The following is an 11,002-nucleotide window of genomic DNA, read 5'->3' as shown; positions in this document are numbered from 1 at the left end:
GGTCAACTTTAGCACGGGTGTATTCACTTACAGTAAATTCATCAAAGAAAATAGCAACGCGGATAACGCACCAATAACCGTTGGAAAAAGGGTGAGCAAAAGTGACATAAACTTCAGATACAGTAACACAAAACGTTGAAAAAGTGACAAAAAGTTGAACAGTGACAAAAACATCGGGAAAAAGTGACAAAAAGTTGAAAAAAAGCAGCCAAAGTGTCGACAAAAGTGACAAAAACTTCAGAAAAAGTGACAAAAAGCAACAAAAAGTAGGAGGGCCAAAATGTATTGTGGACATACAGCTTAAGTGAATACACCCATGCTAATGTTGACTAAAAAGAGGAATAAAAAAATAATCTCTTGGAAATTAATCTTAATGGCTTCCCTTGGCCTTTGGAATTAAAATAGCCCTTCCATATCATCACATACCCTTCACCATACCCCCATATCATCACATACCCTTCACCATACCCCCACATCATCACATACCCTTCACCATACCCCCCCATCATCACATACCCTTCACCATACCCCCACATCATCACATACCCTTCACCATACCCCCATATCATCACATACCCTTCACCATACCCCGCATATCATCGCATACCCTTCACCATACCCCTACATTATCACATACCCTTCACCATACCCCCACATCATCACATACCCTTCACCATACCCCCCCCCATCATCACATACCCTTCACCATACCCCCACATCGTCACATACCCTTCACCATACCCCCACATCATCACATACCCTTCACCATACCCCCCATCATCACATACCCTTCACCATACCCCCACATCATCACATACCCTTCATCCATACCCCCATATCATCACATTACATTCACCATACCCCCACATCATCACATTACATTCACCATACCCCCACATCATCACATAACCTTCACCATACCCCCCCCATCATCACATACCCTTCACCATACCCCCACATCATCACATACCCTTCACCATACCCCCACATCATCACATACCCTTCACCATACCCCCCCATCATCACATACCCTTCACCATACCCCCACATCATCACATACCCTTCACCATACCCCCATATCATCACATTTCCTTCACCATACCCCCACATCATCACATACCCTTCACCATACCCCCACATCATCACATACCCTTCACCATACCCCCCACATCACCACATACCCTTCACCATACCCCCACATCATCACATACCCTTCACCATACCCCCCCATCATCACATACCCTCACCATACCCCCACATCATCACATACCCTTCACCATACCCCCACATCATCACATACCCTTCACCATACCCCCCATCATCACATACCCTTCACCATACCCCCCCATCATCATCACATACCCTTCACCATACCCCCCCATCATCACATACCTTCACCATACCCCCACATCATCACATACCCTTCACCATACCCCCACATCATCACATACCCTTCACCATACCCCCACATCATCACATACCCTTCACCATACCCCCCCATCATCACATACCTTCACCATACCCCCACATCATCACATACCCTTCACCATACCCCCCCATCATCACATACCCTTCACCATACCCCCACATCATCACATACCCTTCACCATACCCCCCCATCATCACATACCTTCACCATACCCCCACATCATCACATACCCTTCACCATACCCCCCACATCATCACATACCCTTCACCATACCCCCACATCATCACATACCCTTCACCATACCCCCCCATCATCACATACCCTTCACCATACCCCCCCATCATCACATACCCTTCACCATACCCCCCACATCATCACATACCCTTCACCATACCCCCCCCATCATCACATACCCTTCACCATACCCCCACATCATCACATACCCTTCACCATACCCCCACATCATCACATATCCTTCACCATACCCCCCACATCATCACATACCCTTCACCATACCCCCACATCATCACATACCCTTCATCCATACCCCCACATCATCACATACCTTCACCATACCCCCCCATCATCACATACCCTTCACCATACCCCCCCACATCATCACATACCCTTCACCATACACCCACATCATCACATACCCTTCACCATACCCCCACATCATCACATACCCTTCACCATACCCCCATATCATCACATACCCTTCACCATACCCCATATCATCACATACCCTTCACCATACCCCCATATCTTCACATACCCTTCACCATACCCCTCACATCATCACATAACCTTCACCATACCCCCCATCATCACATACCCTTCACCATACCCCCCACATCATCACATACCCTTCACCGTACCCCCCTACATCATCACATACCCTTCACCATACCCCCATATCATCACATACCCTTCACCATACCCCCACATCATCACATACCCTTCACCATACCCCACATCATCACATACCCTTCACCATACCCCCACATCATCACATACCCTTCACCATACCCCCACATCATCACATACCCTTCACCCTACCCCCAGATCATCACATACCCTTCACCATACCCCCCATATCATCACATACCCTTCACCATACCCCCACATCATCACATACCCTTCACCATACCCCCACATCATCACATACCCTTCACCCTACCCCCACATCATCACATACCCTTCACCCTACCCCCCATATCATCACATACCCTTCACCACACCCCCACATCATCACATACCCTGGGGGGGTATGGTGAAGGGTATGTGATGATGGGGGGCTATTTTAAGGACTTTACTAGGATGCATAGTATCCTGGATCCATGAAATAACTGGCCTTTAATAATAAAAGTCTGCCTGCTTCTATGGGAATTTAACATCGGGGTGGACTGACTTCTGCCCCCTGTATTTTAACCCTTGTGCTGTCCCTGCAATTTTGTATTTCTTTGTAAATCTTGGTGGTCTTTTCAGACCCTTTTTTTGCTTTTCCTGATGTTTTTGTCAGTTTTTCCACGTTTTTTGTCACTTTTTTGTGTATTTTTTTTTAAATTTTTTTGTTCCAAAATTTTACTCACTTTTATCCAATATTATTTTATCATTTTTCAAATGCTATGAAATTGAATAAAAGACCCAAATTCAATGAAAGTAGTGAACTAAAACAGTTGTTTTACTTGCGGGGGGGTTGAAAGCTAAATTTCTGATATAGCATCTTTTTGAAAATGGGTCAAACAGGAGGATTAAAGAAGAATTTTTTTTTTATTTACGATAAATTATTCATTCACAAAGAAAATTGGCGTGCTTAAAGGTTGGATTTTTCTAAAGTTTTTTAATTAAGGCATAAAGGCATCAAGATCAATTTCCAAAAGATGATTTTTTTTTTTTATTCCTCTTTTTAGTCAACTTTAGCATGGGTCTGTAGCCGGGACTGTAAAAGTGAATCAGAAACATCTGGATTCCATCACTGATTTTGTTTTAAGTTTATTTTTCGGATAATTTTTGGTTCTTTTCAACTTTATTTGATGCTATAAAAACGAGCTGAAGCCTCATGATTGGTCGGGCCGGTGTTTGGGCGGGACTTGGATACCGCTGCAAAAATATTTCAACTTTTTTCTAGAATTTTCTGACTTTTTGTCTCGTAGTATTCGGCCAATTTTTGTGTGCAAATATTCCAACTTTTTTTAAAAACAAATTCAATATATTCTGAGTGTATTTTCCCTGTAATATCCTGACAGTTATTCTCCAAATATTCCAGCTTTTTTTATTTTTTTATTTTGAGGGCTATGAGCAGCACTGTGTACTACTGTGTTTTAAAATATTTGTTGCAAGAAAATTTCTGGCATAGAAAACTTCTTGAAAATGGGTCAAATGGGACCTCGAGAACAACAGGAGGATTAAAGAAGAACATTTATTTATTCACAATACATTATTCATTCACAAAGAAAATTGGCGTGCCTAAAGGCTAGATTTTTCTATATTTTTTTTAATTAAGGCATTGAGATCAATTTCCAAAAGATGATTTTTTGGGGGGATTTTTCATAACCCTATGAGCACCACTGTGTGTGACTGATCCAGAATCAGCTGGATGTGGTCTAGTGAAGGAGCTGAACTGTTCTGGTCTCTGCAGACCAGGAAACAGCTGCAGTGGCCACACCAAACCCAACACCCTAACCCCACCTGAGTCTGGGGGGCGGTGCCAGGACAAGGGCCGCAGTCAGCCGGGACAGGAAACAGACCCCCAGACACACACACACCCTCCCAGAATCACTTCCTCTGATGGTGGCCCCTCCCCTCTCTCTCCTGCTTATCCATGCTGCTGCTTTGTGTGTTAACATGGGGGTCTGGGGGGGGTCTAGGGGGAGCTCATTCTGCTTCTGAGGAAGAAAGAAGTGTAAATAGTGTTAATAAGTTGGTGTTTGGTATGCGCGTATTTACTGGTGGTAATGGAAAGAGTGCAGAAAAAAACGTCAAAATAAGCGACGAAAACGCCAGAAAAAGCAAAAAAAATGTTGAAAATAGCCACAAAAACATAAAAAACACTCAGTGTCAGAAAAAAGCTGATTTCTGTGACAAAATGTTAAAAAAAAAACATTCCTACGTTTTGGTCGTCTTTTTTTTCAAACTCTGTCTCTTTATTTCTCTCTCTCTTTCTCTCTCTTTCTCTCTGTCTCTTTATTTCTCTCTCTTTCTCTCTCTCTCTTTCTCTTTATTTCTCTCTCTCTTTCTCTCTCTTTCTCTCTGTCTCTTTATTTCTCTCTCTTTCTCTCTCTCTCTGTCTCTTTATTTCTCTCTCTCTTTCTCTCTCTTTCTCTCTGTCTCTTTATTTCTCTCTCTTTTTCTCTCTCTCTTTCTCTTTATTTCTCTCTCTCTTTCTCTCTCTTTCTCTCTGTCTCTTTATTTCTCTCTCTTTCTCTCTCTCTCTTTCTCTTTATTTCTCTCTCTCTTTCTCTCTGTCTCTCTCTTTCTCTTTATTTCTCTCTCTCTTTCTCTCTATTTCTCTCTCTCTTTCTCTCTGTCTCTTTATTTCTCTCTGTCTCTTTATTTCTCTTTATTTCTCTCTCTCTCTCTCTTTCTCTTTATTTCTCTCTCTTTCTCTGTCTCTCTCTTTCTCTTTATTTCTCTCTTTCTCTCTTTCTCTTTATTTCTCTTTATTTCTCTCTCTCTTTCTCTTTATTTCTCTCTCTCTTTCTCTCTGTCTCTTTATTTCTCTTTATTTCTCTCTCTCTTTCTCTCTGTCTCTTTATTTCTCTTTATTTCTCTCTCTCTTTCTCTGTCTCTCTCTTTCTCTGTCCCTCTCTCTCTCTTTCTCTTTATTTCTCTCTCTTTCTCTCTGTCTCTTTATTTCTCTGTCTCTCTCTCTCTCTGTCTCTTTATTTCTCTCTCTCTCTTTCTCTCCCCTTTCATTTCTAAGCTGTCCTATCCTTTTTTATTTTAGAAAATAAATGGGACGTCGATAAAGCGCCGAAAAAAAAAGATTTAAATAAAAATATATATAAAAATATATATATATATATATATATATATATATATATATATATATATCCATCCATCCATCTTCGTCCGCTTATCCGGTGTCGATATATATATATATATATATATATGTAAAAAGATTTAATTAAAAAAAAGCAAAAGAAATTCATAAAGAAATAAGCACCCAAAACATGTAAAATGCAAACCATTGAAAACAGTGAGTGAACCATTGCGATAGGGACAACACAAGTGTGTAGTGTTTTTGTGTCTCTGCGGCTGTAGGAGGTGTTCCAGTTTCCTGATATTTGGGGCTGATGTGATGTGGTCTTCCTGTTTCCTGCGTCCTCTCAGCTTCGACACAAAAGCCCCATTACACAGAGAGAAGAAGAAAACACACACACACACACACACACACACACACACACACACACACACACACACACACACACACACACACACACACACTATGCTTTACGTCAGTAAGGGCCACACTGGAAGATGAGAATCCCACCCAGGGCCAGATGTAGAGTTCATAGACTACTTTAACTTAAGAGAAAAGTCAAATATCTTTGACCCTATTATTGTTTGTTTCATAAAGTCTTATCACTACAGTTTGGTCGACATAAAGTCCTAAAAAAAGTCAGTAAAAAGTTCCTTATTGATCATAGAAAAACATAACAGAAAAAGGTAAAAGCGACAAAATCAAAAAAAAAAAAAAAATAAATAAAAAAAACCCATAAAAGTCAGAAAAGCACCAAAAAAAAAAACTTTGAAAAAGTGACAAAAACTGACACATTATGCTTGAAGTGGATTTATCTGGCCTACTGCAAGCTGAGAAAGTCATACTACAGCAAATCAACAAGTTATGACTTCATGAATGTTAATTTCCAACTGACTTAAGAAGCTAAAAACACTTTTTATTGTCATTTTGGTTTGAAAAAGCAGACTGATGTCATGAATTGACTATTTTCTCGACTGATTGCTGCAGCTTCATGCAGAAGTCATGATGTTATCAGGATTTTTTTTTTTTTTTATAAATATCATGGAATCTAGAAAACGTTTTCTCGTGACATTATCATTTGTTTGTTCAATATATTTTGACTTGTCTGAAATCTTCTCTGGATATTTAAAGAACAGGTGGCATTCCTCCACACAATCTGCACATTAATCAGATTCTTTTCATTTCTAATGGGATGAATTCCCTCAATATGTCGGCCTCCCGCCTTTCTCGGGGGGGGGATGAAGAGGGGTCTTTGTTGGTGAAGAATGGGGGGTGGCCCGGCCTGGCCCGTGGCTGGACGTCCCGCGAGCCGACAGATGGCCGATAGGACTCCAAGACAAAAGTGGACTCTCCGTCTGAGCAGCAAGACACAAAACAGGGAGTGGGGGAGGGAGGGAGGGAGGGAGTCTCTGTCTGTATCTCTCTCTGTCTCTCTCTGTCTGTATCTCTCTCTGTCTCTCTCTGTCTCTCTCTCTGTCTCTCTCTGTCTCTCTTTCTGTCTCTCTCTCTCTGGAAGAGCTTTATAAGGCCCTGCAAAGCATGGAGTCTGGGAGGGCCCCAGGAATGGATGGTCTCCCCATTGACTTCTATAAGGTTTTTTGGTTGGAAATGGGTGTAGATCTGCTGGAGGTACTGAAGGACAGCTTGTCGGAGGGCGGGTTGCCGTTGAGTTGCCGAAGAGCGGTGATCACTCTTCTTCCAAAAAAAGGGGACCTCACAGATATAAAGAACTGGCGCCCTGTCTCGCTTCTCTGCAGTGATTATAAAATACTTTCTAAGGCATTGGGAAGCAGATTGGCTGGAGTGTTGGGTCAGGTTATCCATTCGGATCAGACGTACTGTGTCCCTGGTAGATCTATATTTGACATTATTTCTTTAATTCGGCATTTGACCGAGTAGAGCACTCATATTTGTGGAGTGCTTTAACAGCTTTTGGTTTTGGCAAAAACTTTATAGATATGATTAGGGTACTCTATTGTGACGTTGAGAGTATGCTGAAAATAAATGGTGGCTTATGTGCTCCTTTTCATGTTCTTAGGGGTATCAGTTGTATTGTATTGTGTATGTATTGTGTTGTATTCCTTGGCTATTGAGCCATTGCTTCAACAGATAAGAGGTAAATTAAGTGGTTTGGTTTTACCGGTTTGTAATAAAAAGATTTGTTTGTCAGCTTATGCCGATGATATTATGGTTATGATCAACAGGCAAAGTGATGTGCAGATTTTATTTAATTTAATTGAAGAATTTAGACTGTTGTCTTCTGCAAAGGTTAATTGGATAAAAAGTGATGCTGTATTGATAGGACAATGGGCTGATGGTAAACCTTGCCTTCCTGATGGGTTGTGTTGGGGAAATGGGGGTATAACATATCTAGGAGTTCATCTAGGGGATGACAGTGTGTTACAAAAAAATTGGGAGGGTTTGATGGAAAAAATTAAAGGGCGCTTGGAGAAGTGGAAATGGTTATTACCGAATATGTCCTATAGGGGGAGAACTCTCATTGTCAACAACTTAGTGGCATCTTCACTTTGGCATAGACTGGCATGTGTAGACCCTTCTCCACAGTTTTTAGCGGAAGCTCAAAAGGCCACAAAGTGTTTTATACCTCCCTAAAGATGAGGGTGGGCAAGGTTTGATAAATTTACAAAGTAGAATGGCTGCTTTTCGGTTAAAGTTTGTAAAAAGATGACTTGATGGTTCTACAGATTTCAGCTGGCGTGCTGTGAGTTGCACTATTTTGCACACTATTGGGGGTTGCGGACTGGATAAATCCCTCTTTTTAATGGATCCGACCAAATTGGATTTATCGGAACTGCCTGCTTTCTATCAAAATCTTTTCAAGGTGTGGAGTTTTTTCGTGTGCACAAGACTGAGAACTCATATTCTCTCCACTGGCTCTTGCAGAAACCACTGATATTTGGGGCCCGTTTGGACATTGCTACTTCGTGTTATCTGCCGGGGTTCAGCACCATTTTTCTGCAATCCAAGGTCTTTACTTTGGGACATTTGTTGGCATTTACTGGGCCTCAATTTGAGAAGGTGGATGACGCATCCAAACATTTACGAATCAGATCTGTTCGTGTTTTAACTCGTTTTCTGGTCAAACTTAAAGCATGTTTTACAGTTAGAGAAGAACATTTGTTAAGAGACTTTTCTACAGGGGTTTGTTCTCCTGATGTTGAGGACCCTTTTCCGTGTTTGATTATTAAACCCAATCTTGAAGATGGTACAGGTTTTTTGTTGAAATCAGGTGAATCTTTGTTTTTGGATTTCTTGTCAAGTGATGGAAAAAACTGTATAGAGCCTGTGTTTTGGTTTTTAATAAGAAAGTGTTAGAAAGGAGAATCGATACACCATGGCGTTGTGTTTTTAAACTGAGAAATGATGTAAAACCTGAATGGAGATCACTATATAAGCCACCATTGTCTAAAATGTTTGGTGATATACAATGGAGAATTCTCCATGGTGCCATTGCTGTCAATTCTTTTATTTCAGTGTTGAATCCAGAAGTTGATTCAGCTTGTCCTTTCTGTCCTCAAAGGGAGACTGTTTTTCATGCTTTCATGCATTGTGTTAGATTAGAACCTCTGTTTATGAGATTGGAAGAATTGTTTTTGAGGTTTGATGAAACGTTTTGTATTGAGACTTTTATCTTGGGTTTTAAGTACTTTCGGAAAAAACGTTTCATTTGTCAATTGTTGAATTTCATTCTAGGGCAAAAATGGCTATTTACATCAGCAGGAAAAACAGAGTGGAACAAAAATGTAGCGATGATGAATGAACGTATGTTTTTTAACTTCGATCAAATCTAGAGTCTTGATTGATTTTCGGTTTTATAAAACTATGAGTGATCTTTCAACTTTTAAATTGATATGGATCAGTCATGGTGCGTTGTGTGCTGTTAGTGAAGGTGATTTGTTTTTTTCTTTTTAATTTCTGTAGGTGTTTATGGTGAAGAGATATTGTTAACATTTATTGTGAAGAGATACTATTAAAGTTAATATAAAATATTAAGATAAAGTTTTTTCAAAAATCAAAAAAAAATCTAGCTCTCTCTCTGTGTCTCTCTGCGTCGGTCGTTGCATCTGTCAAGGTTTCCCCCTCAGCGCTGAGAGAGGTCAAAGGTCAGTGATGCGTTCAGGGTCAGCGGAGCATTGTGTGTTTCCATCAGGATGGGCGTGGGCCTCCCTGAGCTCTCTGTTTTCCAACACCCTGAACCTCAGGTCCGCCCTGACCTTTGACCTCTCAGGAAATGGGCCTCCCAGCTTCTCATCGCCCTGCTCAAGACGGCTGATTTCTGCTTCTCAGATCTGTGTCTCAGTCTACAGTCTGGACTTTTATATTGTCTCTGATTCATCTCTGTTCCATGCTGACTGTTTAAAGTGCCCATATTATGACAAAAAAACACTTTTTCTGATTGTATGTGAATTGATGCCAGTAGTATGGAAGGGCGAAAATACACATAGGGAGGTTGGTCGGCTTGGCTGACTTGTCTCCTGAATCTCTGACTCATCTCCGGAGTCTCTGACTTGTCTCCGGAGTCTCTGACTTGTCTCCAGAGTCTCTGACTCGTCTCTTGAGTCTCTGACTTGTCTCCTGAGTCTCTGACTTGTCTCTTGAGTCTCTGACTCGTCTCTTGAGTCTCTGACTTGTCTCCTGAGTCTCTGACTTGTCTCCTGAGTCTCTGACTCATCTCCGGAGTCTCTGACTTGTCTCTTGAGTCTCTGACTCATCTCCGGAGTCTCTGACTTGTCTGACTTGTCTCCTGAGTCTCTGACTCGTCTCTTGAGTCTCTGACTTGTCTCTTGAGTCTCTGACTTGTCTCCTGAGTCTCTGACTTGTCTCCTGAGTCTCTGACTTGTCTCCTGAGTTTCTGACTCGTCTCCTGAGTCTCTGACTCGTCTCCTGAGTCTCTGACTCATCTCCGGAGTCTCTGACTTGTCTGACTTGTCTCCTGAGGCTCTGACTCGTCTCCTGAGGCTCTGACTCGTCTCCTGAGTCTTGACTCGTCTCCTGGGTCTCTGACTCGTCTCCTGAGTCTTGACTCGTCTCCTGGGTCTCTGACTCGTCTCCTGAGTCTCTGACTCGTCTCCTGAGTCTTGACTCGTCTCCTGGGTCTCTGACTCGTCTCCTGAGTCTCTGACTCGTCTCCTGAGTCTTGACTCGTCTCCTGGGTCTCTGACTCGTCTCCTGAGTCTTGACTCGTCTCCTGGGTCTCTGACTCGTCTCCTGGGTCTCTGACTTTTCTCCTGAGTGTCTGACGTATTGACTCGTTGTGTCCCAGACTGGTCTCGGTCACATGGGCATTTTGACTTTGACTCAAAGTTGTCTCGGCTTAGTGTTTACTCAGACTTGTCTTCTACGAGTAGTAGATTACTTGTCTGTCTCTCAGCTTCGTGGGTGTTTTTTCTTGGACTTTTGGACTTGGTGTTGAGTTCATTTAGACATCTAGTTAAACCGATAATGGAAATGAGCTTTCTATCTTTCTCCTTGCAGCCCTACAGGCTGTAGTCCTGCTGCCTGGTCACTCAGCCCGCTGCTCTCTGAGTGACGTCTGATTTAAATAAAAAACATAAAAAAGGCATGAA

Source organism: Perca flavescens, chromosome 18 (assembly GCF_004354835.1).
Source record: "Perca flavescens isolate YP-PL-M2 chromosome 18, PFLA_1.0, whole genome shotgun sequence".
Taxonomy (NCBI): Eukaryota; Metazoa; Chordata; class Actinopteri; order Perciformes; family Percidae; genus Perca; species Perca flavescens.
This window is presented reverse-complemented; position numbering follows the sequence as displayed.